Below are 13,300 nucleotides of genomic sequence, written 5' to 3'. Positions count from 1 at the left end.
GGCTTCATCTTTACCGTAGAGGGGGCCGTGGATAGACATGCCAGAATGGGAATGGGATGTGGAATTAAAATGTGTGGCCACTGGGAGATCCTGCTTCCCCCTCCCACTTTCAAATCTCTTACTAACTCTTCCTTCAGTTAGTCCTGACGAAGGGTCTCGGCCTGAAACGTCGACTGTACCTCTTCCTAGAGATGCTGCCTGGCCTGCTGCGTTCACCAGCAACTTTGATGTGCGTTGCTTGAACTTCCAGCATCTGCAGAATTCCTGTTGTTATAGAAATTGGGATGTTTTGTTTCAGTTGTACATGGTGTTGTTAGGCAGCATTCGGAATATTGTATTCAGTTTTGGTCACTCTGCTAGAGGAAAGTTGCCATTAAGCTAGAAAGGATCCTCCTCCCTGCTGTACGACACTGACCAGGCAAGATATTAAAAAAAAGTAGTGAATTCAAAGTCTGTTACAGTGTATTACTAGGTGCAATATCCAATAATTCAAAAAACCAACCAGTCCAACAAAGTCTTGATTTGAAGGTGTCAAGTATTACTCTGCAAAATTGGCAATGGAAACATGTGATAGTAGATCAGCCCCCCATTAGGATGAGCTAGTCCAATCACAAAGGAGGTACAGAAAATTGGAAAAAATGGTTCACATTCTAAGTTCATGGAGCTGGAAGCAGCCATGCTTTCAAAAGTTCTGAAAAGAAAACTATTTTTAAAAAATCAGATACTTTTCCTTCCACTTATATGGGGCTTTATTTGGGTAAGGGGTTCAAAGACAAAAGTCAGTAAGATAGTGGGATAGAGAATTCAAATCACAAGCAATTGGAAGCTCAGGGTCACAGTTGTAGGGGCAGGAGCAGGAGTCCAGGTCAAAGTTACAAAGTATATTTATTATCAAAGTATGTATCTAGTATACAACTCTGAGATGTTTTCCTGCAGGCAGCCACAAAACAAATAAAAAACGTGTTCAAAGAAGACATCAAACACCAAAGAGACAAAGAAACAAATTCTGCAAACCGCAGAAAAAACAAATATCACACAATATTAAGTATCAAACTGCAGAGACCTTGAAATGGTCTAGGAATGCTCAGTATAGTTAGTTCAATTTAGCACCATGTCATTCGTTGGCTGTAGAGTCAGTCCATGTCAAAACACCCCGATCAAAACCACGTAAAGTAGCAATAAAAAGAGTAAACAGAAACATATATAACAAGAATTGAAGAGTCCTCTAAAAACAAATCCAATCGACAAGCTGAGCTGATCAAACCTCACCCAAGACACAAGACCCCTGCACCATCCTCCAGCAGCAGCAGCAAGAGGGAGAGGGACACCGGTCAAACACAGACAGACAGCACTGAACACCTGCCCATCCTTTGTTCTTGTACTTGATTTCAATCTTGCTCGACACTTTAGTCGGTAAGTGATAGAGCTGATCAAGGGTTTGCACTCCATTTAGCCACACACTCCGTTCTCAACCACGCCAAACTCCCTCAGAGGATGCAAAGCGCCAGATCACTCAGTTGCCCCCAAAACACATCAAAATGTAAATTACAAACTCCGATATATTTAAAATACATTTAAAAGATGGAGTAGTTTAATGAACCGCCTGCAGGACATCGCCATTGGTCGCTGGTACCACGTTAACTGTTTTGAGAGCACTCCACAGTCAACGAACTTGAAGGTCTGGTCAGCAGGCAATGAAGAGACTGGAGATCCTCAGGTTGGCAAGTCTCAGGTCACCACAGGCGGGAGTCATCAAAGCCAGTGATCCCCAGGTCACCGGGAATGGAGGTCCATGTAAGTTCAGAAGTCAAGGCCCAAAGGCCAGGCCATTATCAACTGGAAGTTGAAAGGTCGAAGCTCCTGGTTCAGCTTGTCCAGAGATCAGAGGCATGATGTCTGAGAGTCTACAGGCCCAGAGGCAGCCTGCTCTGGAGTCCGAGTCCTCCGTGAGTGAGAGTGGGGAGGGAGGGAAAGGGTGTTGTGTTGTGTCATATCGTCATCATTGCTTGTATTGTTCTGATGAACATTGAAAGCATGCTACACTGGCACTGGAATGTATGGTGATTGCCCCCACTTGCAGATTGCCCTCAGCATATTCTCTGGTGTGCTGGTTGTTGACATAATGATGCATTTCACTGTATGGTTTAATGTACATGTGACAAATAAATCTGCATCTAAATCAGGCTGAATGGAATGCTCTGCAAAGCAGTCATCTGTGTTTGGTTTCTTTAATGGTGAGATCGCCATTAGCATTCAGAAGAACAAGTTAGTTGCTGCTGAAACTGAAGAATTTGTAGATCCCTGTACCATTTGCATACATTAATAAGAAAGTCATCAAGTCCATGCCAACCCCTAACAGAGCAATCATTCGCTTAGTCGCCACTTTCTGTGGAGCCCTGCAGATTATTCTCCCACATGCCTCCACTATTTTTCAGCCAACACAAAAGAATAATTTACAACAGCCAATTAACCACCTGGCTGTTGGAATGAAAGTTTGTGCAAGTTATACATAAATAGGATCCAACCCAGGTTTCTGGAGTTGAGCAGCAACACTGCTAACTGGTGCCTCACCTTGTCACACATTAAATTAACCACTTTGCCACAGCATTATACGGATGGGAGAATGGAATGGAATATTGTCCAGGACATAGTCAAGATACTGCTGAGATTGTGGGCTTGTAATAAATATTGGCTATTTATCAATCTATACTAGTTTATTGATTCATTCAATCTCATTCCCACTTTTTCTCCATTGCATATTATATTTTCTACAATTCATTTAGTTCTCTTTTGAAGGCAGTGAATAACTTGAAAATATCAAAAAGATTTAAAATCTGGAGTGCAAACATCATACTCTAAAACTTACAGCTTTATGCATATCAAATACATCATTTCTCTTTTTGTAGTACTTTTAATGCAAACAGTACACAAATTTCGGAACAATTTCTATATGAAAGATCGATGGAGATCAGGTCTTCTCCAGCAAACAGAAATCTTACTTCATGAATCAACTGCATGATAATAACCCAATACTAGGTTACATTAAGCTACTCTTAAAATAATGAATGGAGGACAGGATACTCAGAACAGCATTTGGACAAGGTTGGCTCCGGAGATAAAGTATAAAGATTCCAACAATGCCAAAAAAACTATCAAAGAATGCAGGGGATAAAAACATTCTTATGATCATTAGAATACAAACTTAACAGAAGCAGGGAGAAACAGCAATTGGAAAATAGTTGGTGTAATCAATATATTGAAAAGTCATGTGCTACTTTTTCATGACTATCTAACCCAAAGAACAAAAATATTTATGATGGACTTAGTATTCAACGTCAAAAGTAAAAAAAAACAATATTCATTGGAATATTTAAATGTTTAAAAGCAGCATTTAAATTATTTACATCATGTACATGCAAGTTTGAAGAAAGAGAAATAAGAACAGTAATTCTTGCAATTACATTTCTATCTAAACAACCCTAGATGATTTTCTTGAACCATAGAATCTTTAAGAAAAATATATTTTTTTAGTACAGCTGAAGTTTGAGATCTTAAAAAAGAAGCTAGTTCTACATGTTTAAGGATTAAGCACACGTGAAGATAAGGAAACACCAAAATCAGGGCAGTGAAAAGAAACTGATGACAATTATTAACTTTAAGTACAAGATCCATAGATATTTGTTTCGAAACTTTCTAGTCAATTGGGGAAAAGGCTTGAGGGAATAAAATGGGCTACCCCTGTTCGTTTGCTTCCTGGAAGACAATATTCTGCAATTATTTTCACAATAAATACAAAGATACAGAAATGATAGAGTACAAGAATTCTCATGGAATCAAATAATACAGCACCATTAGCCACTTAAATAATGTGCTCATGGATGTTACTCTATATTGAAAAGGCTATATGGTAAATCAAAGACACGTCATGGACTTTGGGATATTATTGTAGGCAGTTTGTTAAAAAAGTAATGAACTGAACAAGTTAAATTTTGTGGGATCCAGATATACCGAAATGCAATAAAGGTATCCCCGCTTTATGAAAGTTCACTTTATGCCACTTCGCTTTTACAAAAGACCTACATTACTACCTGTTTTTGCTAACCGAAAGAAATCTGGAGGATTTTTGCTTTTACGAAAAGAGGCGAAAAGTGAAAATAGTGTTCAGTGTTTGTTTTGCAGCGAGCCATTATAGAGGCAACGTGCAACCCAAGCAGCGAGAGTGGCACCGCCAAGCTCCTTCCCCGGGAACTACACTCAGCATCAAGCCACCAGAGCTTTGAACTGTGTCTGAGAGCATCTGTGCTTTATCTCGCAAACACAAGGAAATATGCAGATGCTGGAATTTCAAGCAACACACATAAAAGTTGCTGGTGAACGCAGCAGGCCAGGAAGCATCTCTAGAAAGAGGTCAGCTGACATTTCAGGCCGAGACCCTTTGTCAAGACTTACAGTCAACGTCTTGGCCCGAAACATTGCCTGTACCTCTTCCTAGAGATGCTGCCTGGCCTGCTGCATTCACCAGCAACTTTTATGTGTATTGCTTGTGCTTTATCTCGATTTATTTTGTGTATCCATTAGCAAGATGTGTCCTAAGGTATCAGAAAAGCCTAAAAGAGCTCGTAAGGATGTTACATTTAGCATAAAACTGGACGCAATTAAGCGTTTCGATCGTGGTGAACAAAATAAAGACATTGTGCATGCGTAGAACTTGCCTGCGTCCACCATTCATGCTATACACACACACACACACACACACACACACACACACACACACACACACACACACACACACAGAGAAAGAATCTTGAAAGCTGCCGATGTTACTATTGGTTCTGCTAGTAGCAAAGTGGTCTCCTTTAGTCGGCATCCAGTAATGGCTGAAAATGCTTATTCACATCTATATGTCATTCCGAAACAACAGATATAACTCTGGGCAAATTTTCTTAGTTCTGGATATAACAGATATAACTCTGGAAAATCTTTTACCAGCAGATTCCTGTCCCTTAGTCGCTGTGCCTCATTCCCTTCCGCCATTAGCACCTACTTCTGTGAAATAAGATCTGAGAAACGGCGGCAGGGCCTGCTTTAAACTTGTGTTTACCCCGAGAAAGACTACCGTGACCGTGAAGCCTTGCGCGGGCAGGTGTGTGCGCATGCGTGTACATGCTGGGGAGAAGCACACTGGGATAGGAGAGGACAAGGATGGCAGTGGGTTGGAGAAGTGACTCACTGGTGAGAGGTAAACTTGTAGATTCTTTTTGCCTACAACTCAGTTTTTGGCTAAATCTTCCCGATTCTGGTATGTGAAACTACACTGTACATACATTATTTCTACTTTATATAGGCTGTGTATTTATCATATCACTCCTGCTTTTAGTTATTTTAGGTTTTATGTGCTACAGGTGTCCCCTGCTTTTCGAACATTCGCTTTACGAAACCTCACTGTTACGAAAGACCTACATTAGTACAGTTTTCACTTTCAGAAGGTGTTTTCACTGTTACAAAGAAAGGCAGCGCGCGAAAAAAGGTAGCACGTGCCCCGAGTAGCCACTCTCCCCCGGATTCGGAACGGCATTGCTTAAACACGTTGCGTTGAGCAGCCGTTAGCAAGATGAGTTCTAAGGTGTCGGAAAAGCCTGAAAGAGCTCGTAAGGATGTTACACTTAGCATAAAACTAGACATAATTAAGCGTTTCCATCGTGGTGAACAAAGCAAGGACAAAGTGAGTTTGGCTTGTGGAAGCTGACAAAGATGATGTTGAAGAGGTTTTGCCATCCCATGACCAAGACCTGATAGATGAAGAGTTGATGCAATTGGAAGAGGAAAAGATAACAATCAAAACCGAATGCAGTAGCGAAAGTGAAGCAACTACGTGAGATTTTCGCTGTAATGATAAAGTACAACTTTAATTTTGAAAGGGTACATAGGTTTAGGGGATATTTGCAGGATGGTTTGAGTGCTTACAAAGAACTGTGTGATAGAAAAATGTGCGAGGCTCAGCAGTCAAGCAAGCCTTCCACATCAGCCACAGCAGACGACGAACCTCAACCTTCGACGTCGAGGCAGGCAGTCAAGGAGAAGATGAGCTGCCTGCCCTGGTCGATGATGAGATGACACCCCCGTGTCCCACCACACCAACCCCCGGGCCCCAGATAGATACTGTACCGATACTGTACTGCAATCACCTCTGATCTGCGCCGACATTTACATGCCGGGCAGCACCTAATTAATTAGCATGTTTATTTCGGCTTTTTTCTTAAAGATGTGCTGTGTGCCTCCCAGCTACCACTGCGTTCTTCGCGGCAATGTATCGGGTCGGCGGCCTGGAGGGGGGGCCACTGCACCACCCCAACCTGCAACGACTCAGTCTAACACACCATTATCAGTGTGCTCGGCGCTGTCCCAATTCCGGTAAGCGATACTACACTGTACATACATTATTTCTACTTTATACAGGCTGTGTATTTTTATGTGTTATTTGGTAGATTTGGCAGCTTCATAGTTTAAAGGTTACTGGAGAGCGCGTTTATGCTAACAGCGCTTGCGAGAGGTTTTCTGCCGAGCGTGCTTGCGTGAGATTTTCACTACAGAGATCTGTGCAGGCAATCATTGTAGAGAAGTATTTCTACTTTATATAGGCTGTGTATTTATCATATCATTCCTGCTTTTACTATATGTTACTGTTATTTTAGGTTTTGTGTGTTATTTGGCATGATTTGGTAGGTTATTTTTGGGTTTGCAAACGGTCACAAAATTTTCCCATAAATAAATGGTAATTGCTTCTTCACTTTACGACATTCCGGCTTACGACCCGTTTCATAGGAACGCTCTACCTTCAGATGGTAGGGGAAACCTGTATTTGGTATGATTTGGTAAGTTTTTTTTGGGTCTGGGAACGCTCAAGAATTTTCCCCATATAAATTAACGGTAATTGCTTCTTCGCTTTACGCCATTTTGGCTTATGAAAGGTTTCACAGGAACAGTCTACTTTCGGATAGCGGGGGAAACCTGTAGATGTATGTTATGAAGGTACATCGTCCTTCAATACAAAGGACTTGGAGTACACAAGAATGGAAAGTATGTTGTGATTGAAGTATTGTACAAAGCTTCAGTCTCGGTACTCAAGAGAAACTTGCTCTGGCACATACAGCTTGATAAGATTTCTTATAGTGGTCTTGTGAGAAATTGAGGATTGGCATATACTCATCTAATGATACGAAACCTGATCACTCCTCCATTGTTTATTTTTAAAAGAGGAATTGACAAGATTAACTCTACTCACTCCAAGATATGGAACCTCAACTGGCTTGCCATTTCACAATGAAAATGGAAAGAAAAATTCTTCGCACTGTGCATCATATATCCATGTCAGTTTCCATCTACATCAGAAAAGGTGGGAATGTACTGCAGTTCATATCAAGATTGGTAGGTGTTTGACCAAAGGATTGCAAGGATACGAGAATTCTGAAGTACTAGAATCATCACAATTTTACTAAATGGTGGAATAGTCAAGACATTGTATGGCCTGGAAACAAAAGTAGAAAATACTGGACACGCACAGCAAATCTAGCAGCATCAATAACAAGAGGATATAAACACAATATATTCTGCAGATGCTGGAAATCCAAAACAACACACAAAATGCTGGAGGAATTCAGTGGGTCAGACGGCATCTATGAAGGGGACTAAACAGTCAATATTTTGGGCCAAGACCCTTCATCATGACCAGAAAGGGAAGGGGGGGGGCGGTTTAGGAGCAGCCAGAATAAGAAAGTGGAGGGTCAGGATGGAATACGAAATGTTGCTCGTCCAAATTTGAGAGTACCCTCATCATGACATAAGAGGCAGCAAAAATGTTTACATTTCAACTACAATTCTCCAGTAAAATTTGATTCTCTTTACGTAACATACACAATATATTGGAGGAACTCAGCAGGTCAGACAGCATCTATGGAAGGGAATAATAACTGTTGAATCATAAGAACATAAGAAATAGGAGCAGGAGTAGGCCATCCAGCCCATCGAGCCTGCACTGCCATTCCATAAGATCAAGGCTGATCTGTCTGTAAACGCAGCTCCATCTACTTGCCTTTTCCCCATAACCCTTAAATCCCTTACTATGTAAAAATCTATCTAACTGTATCTTCAATACATTTAGTGAAGAAGCCTCAACTGCTTCCCTGGGCAGAGAATTCCACAGATTCACCACTCTCTGGGAAAAAGTTTCTCCTCATCTCCATCCTAAATCTGCTCCCCTGAATCTTGAGGCAATGTCCCCTAGTTCTAGTCTCACCTACCAATGGAAACAACTTTCCTACTTCTATCTTATCTATCCCTTTCAAAATTTTGTATGCTTCTCTAAGATCCCCCCCTCATTCTTCTGAATTCCATATAGTACAGTCCCAGGCAACTCAATCTCCTCTCATAGGTTAACCCCTTCATCCCTGAAATCAAACTGGCAAACCTCCTCTGCACCACCTCCAAAGCCAGTACATCCTTCCTCAAGTATGGAGACCAGAACTGCGCACAGTACTCCAGGTGCGGCCTCACCAATACTCTGTATAGTTGCAGCATAACCTCCCTGCTCTTGAATTCAATCCCTCTAGCAATGAAGGCCAACATTCCATTTGCCATCTTGTACCTGTTGCACCTGCAAGCCAACTTTTTATGATTCATGAACAAGCACTCCCAAGTCCCTCTGCACAACAGCATGCTGCAATCTTCCAACATTTAAGTAATAATCTGCTCTTATATTATTCCTTTCAAAATGGATGATCTCACATTTACCAATGTTGTATTCCATCTGCCAGACCTTGGCCCACTTACTTAACCTATCTATATCCCTCTGCAGACTCTCCACATCCTCTGTACAATTTGCTTTTCCACTCAGTTTAGTGTCATCAGCAAATTTTGCTATGCTACACAGTCCCCTCTTCCAAATCATCAATGTAAACCGTAAACAGCTTCTGGCCCAGCACCGACCCCAGCGGCACCCCACACACCACTGACTGCCAACCGGAGAAACACCCATTTATACCAACTCTCTGCCCTCTATTGGTTAACCAATCCACTATCCATGCCAATACACTTCCTCCGACTCCATGCATCCGCATCTTATTTATAAGTCTCTTGTGCAGCACCTTATCGAAGGTCTTCTGGAAATCCGACTTCCACCTGTTCCCCTCTATCCACTGCACTCATTATGTCCTCAAAGAACTCTAGTAATTTTGTCAAACAGGACCTGCCCTTTCTGAATCCATACTGCGAGTGTCTAATGGAACCACTCCTTTCTAAATCTTTCGCTATTTCTTCCTTAATGACAGCTTCATACATTTTCCCGACTTCAGATGTTAAGCTAACTGGCCTATGGTTGTCCGTCTTTTGCCTACATCCTTTTTTAAAAAAAAGTGGCAAGACATTTGCTATCTTCCAATCCACTGGGACCTGCCCAGAGTCTAGAGGGTTTTGATAAATGATTACCAACGCATCTACTATAATCTTCATCAATTCCTTCAGCACCCTAGGATGCATCCCATCAGGACCAGGGGATTTATCTACCTTCAGACCCTCCAGTTTGCTCATCACTATCTCTTTAGTGACAGTGATTTTATCGAGGTCACAACTCCCATTTCGTCCATAACATCCTTCTTTGGCATATTAGATGTGTCCATCACCGTGAAGACCGACACAAAATAGTCGTTCAATGCCTCAGCCATTTCCTTATCACCCAACATCAATTTCCCCTTATTATCTTCCAAGGGATTTACGTCGACTTTAGCCACCCTCTTCCGCTTCATGTATTTATAAAAACTTTTGCTATCTGTTTTTATACTTTGTGCTAATTTACTTTCATACTCTATCTTCCCTTTCCTTATTTCTTGTTTAGTTGTTCTCTGTTGCTTTTTAAGGTTTTCCCAATCGTCCAGTCTCCCACTACTCTTTGCGACTTTGTACACGAGCTTTTAATTTGATACTATCTTTTATTTCCTTAGTTATCCAAGGCTGGCTCTCCCCACACTTAACTGTCCTTACCTTTGACTGAAATATTCTTCTGTTGAGCACTGTGAAAAATCCCTTTAGTGTTTTGGCCCAAACACTATCAGAATCCATTTTTCTTTTCCGCATATTTACCTTCCAATTAAGCCATCTCTCCTGCTTTGCCAGAGTGGCATTTAAAGTATCAAAATTTGAAAACTGCACAACAGTAATGGGAACAGAGAAGGAATTTCAACATAATATATCAGTTGGTCTTCTATTTCCAAAATATAATCAATCTATGCACAGTCAAATCCATTATCTTCAGCATTAACTTATTTCAAATTGCAACTTGTTCATTATACCTTTAAAGTTGTTGTGGAATTCAAAGAATGTATTCATCAGTTTGTCTTCTGCACTGATTTGAAAATATAAACATGTATAAAGCTCATCTTACGTCTGACTTGGTATACTACATGTTAATACATTCTAGCATATAGATCATTATAGAAATTTGAGAACAGATGAGAGCTTTCAAAGACATTCAAGGAATTATAGTTAAAAATACCCCAAAGTCAACATAATTATCCAATGCTCGTATTTATCTCCCCCTGCCATTTATTCCATACTATACAAATACAAGCTATATTATTAAAGCCTTTAATAAATAAGTTTCGGTGGGCTCATATTACAAATTAGCATCACTAGGACATCAAAACTAATTTAATTTACCCTTTAACAAACAGGTTACAAAAATGCCTTCCAAGAGCCTGGTAAGTATGTGAGAATACTACAAGTATTGCTAACTTATCTTAGGTTTTGAAAACCTCCTGACCTTCAACATACCATGCAATCTTAAATTAAATTGCAAGAAAGACAGTCCAACTGCCTTGCACTGTTTAAGATGAAGCAGTTTTTTTTTAAATCACTGGCATGTGTCATGAAATTTGTTAACTTAGCAGCAGCAGTTCAATGTAATACATAATACAGGAGGAAAAATAAAATAATATTAGTAACAATAAATAAGTAAATTAATTACAGTATACTTATATTGAATGGATTAAAAATCATGCAAAAAAACCCAGAAATAATATATTAAAAGTGAGGTAGTGCCCAAGGGTTCAATGTCCATTTAGGAATCAGATGGCAAATGGGAAGAAGCTGTTCCTGAATCACTGAGTGTGTGCCTTCAGGCTTCTGTACCTCCTGCCTGATGGTAACAGTGAGAAAAGGGCATGCCCTGGGTGCTGGAGGTTTTAGTGATTATTGTGGCTATAAAAATCCACTCCCAAGCCATGCATTAACCTTTTTTGATGGCCAGATTTGTAGATTTTTTAAATCGATCTGTACATTGCATGGATATAGCAGAACTATGAAAACACCCTGAAAACAAACAGGCATCCAAACGCAGATGTAGCATTATATAAATTATATTGTTTCTTGGATATACTGTGTATGCCCACAAGAAAACAAATCCCAGAGTTGTATATGGTGACATGTATGTACTTTGATAATAAATTTACATTAAACATTACCAAGAATAAATTAACTAGTCATTTGGTACTTCTACGGCTATGGATCTCTACTGATGTGAGCAAAGACTTAAATTTACCCTATACATAACTGCATTTCAAAATGTATGCTGTTTCAAAAAGCTGACAGACATGAATTCAAGAACTTCAGAGTTTAATGTTTTGGGCATGGTTGTAATAAAGGAGGGGGAGTTGAACTCTTCAACTGGGACAAACAGAACCTAGTGCTTGAGCTACAACGTCAGAAATATCCTAACAGAATTAAAAAGCGATGTCCAATACAATCTAGAAAAATATTGCAAGTATCAAAGAAAAGGGCGAGTAATTGACACAAACTGAAAACTTCATTCACGAAACATTTAGAAACAGGCTATCATCTACACAAACCTATAAAGAGCCGAAAGTATATATTTTTATTTTTTTTAAAGTAACGGACAAGATTAACAAATCATCCATAGAGATTAATTCATCTCTATAATAATACAAACAATTTGCCTCTTTAAGTTAGTTCCATCCCTCCCCTACTCTCATTCTCGATCCCCTTCCACCGTTCATTTTCAGCAAATATAAAAAAAAATCATTGTTTAGACAATTGATATTTGAAACGGGAAAACGAATCAAAAAAAATCATAGACGTGCCGGGGGGGGGGGTGAAGGAGAAAAATTATAAAATTAATTCCCCATCACATTATTTCTACAGCAGATACCATTTCATCAAAGCACCACGCCTGAAGCCCGCGTTATTTTAACTTTCCTATGCACTTTTATAGCCAAAAACATTACGTCTCAGCCTCCAACATATGACCTCGGGTTAAAAATAACCTGAAACAAGACTCCAATAGCATCAGTAAACTTGATAAAACATGACAGACAAGTAACAGCCGGCGAGGTAAGTACGAGAATGACGTACATGAAATAGTTGCTGGATGAGAAAATAGTATAAAAATCAACTTTAAATACATAAAAAAGAGAGCCTAAAAACAGTACTGTCAACAAACAGATGTTCGAACATCAGTTTCCGAAAAAATAACTGTTCATTATCGCTATTATAAGCAAAAACGAATTTCCATTAAGAGTCGAACACGCAAGTATATTACGGTTACAGTTAATTGTGAAAGCAAGGCCTAGTAACTATCTTCAAAGCAAGGCCTGCAGCTTCCACAACTGATTACACGAGTTCTCGGGGAGCGCCGACCAATCCACCCACTCCTACGCCATTTAAACACTTGGGAATTTATAAGCTTTTTGAACAAGTTTCTTTTTAACAAGATCCATACACCACATTTTTAAATCAAGAGAAGGAGAATATAATAAAGTTGTGACTGCAGGAAGTTTACCTTATAAAAAGCTCGTTGGATCCGCGCACTTCTACGGCCAGTTCCTCCATATTGGAAGCGCAGGGGAGACTGGGATGTGTTTCTGGAATTTGTACCAAGCCGCTGCGACACCTCGGGGACTGAGAGGGAGGAGGTGGGTAGGTAGGTAGGAAGGAAGTGGGGGGGCGGGCGGGACAAAGGGGTTACATGGAGGATGGGAGGGAGTGGCGGGGGAGGGGGAGGGGAGGGGGGGGAGGGGAGGGGAGGGGGGGGGGAGGGGAGGGGGGGGAGGGGGGGGAGGGGGGGAGGGGGGGGAGGGGAGGGGGGGGGAGGGGAGGGGGGGGGAGGGGAGGGGGAGGGGGGGGGAGGGGAGGGGGGGGGAGGGGAGGGGGGGGGAGGGGAGGAGGGGGAGGGGAGGGAGGAGGGGGGAGGGGAGGGGGGAGGGGAGGGGGGGAGGGGAGGGGAGGGGAGGGGGGG

At 41.0% G+C, this 13,300-nt stretch overlaps 1 protein-coding gene across 2 annotated transcripts in view; it reads right to left on the bottom strand.

Moving 5' to 3' along the window:
- Nucleotides 1-12,982, bottom strand: part of fxr1 (FMR1 autosomal homolog 1) — a 68,576-nt gene extending 55,594 nt beyond the window's left edge. For both annotated transcript variants that reach the window (XM_072255209.1, XM_072255210.1), the window contains exon 1: nucleotides 12,845-12,982. The gene's annotated coding sequence lies outside the window, so the exon portion shown is untranslated. The remainder of the gene's footprint in view (nucleotides 1-12,844) is intronic.
- Nucleotides 12,983-13,300: the final 318 nt, after the last annotated feature.

The sequence above is a fragment of the Mobula birostris genome, chromosome 4 (genome assembly GCF_030028105.1).
Source record: "Mobula birostris isolate sMobBir1 chromosome 4, sMobBir1.hap1, whole genome shotgun sequence".
Classification (NCBI taxonomy): Eukaryota; Metazoa; Chordata; class Chondrichthyes; order Myliobatiformes; family Myliobatidae; genus Mobula; species Mobula birostris.
This window is presented reverse-complemented; position numbering and strand designations above follow the sequence as displayed.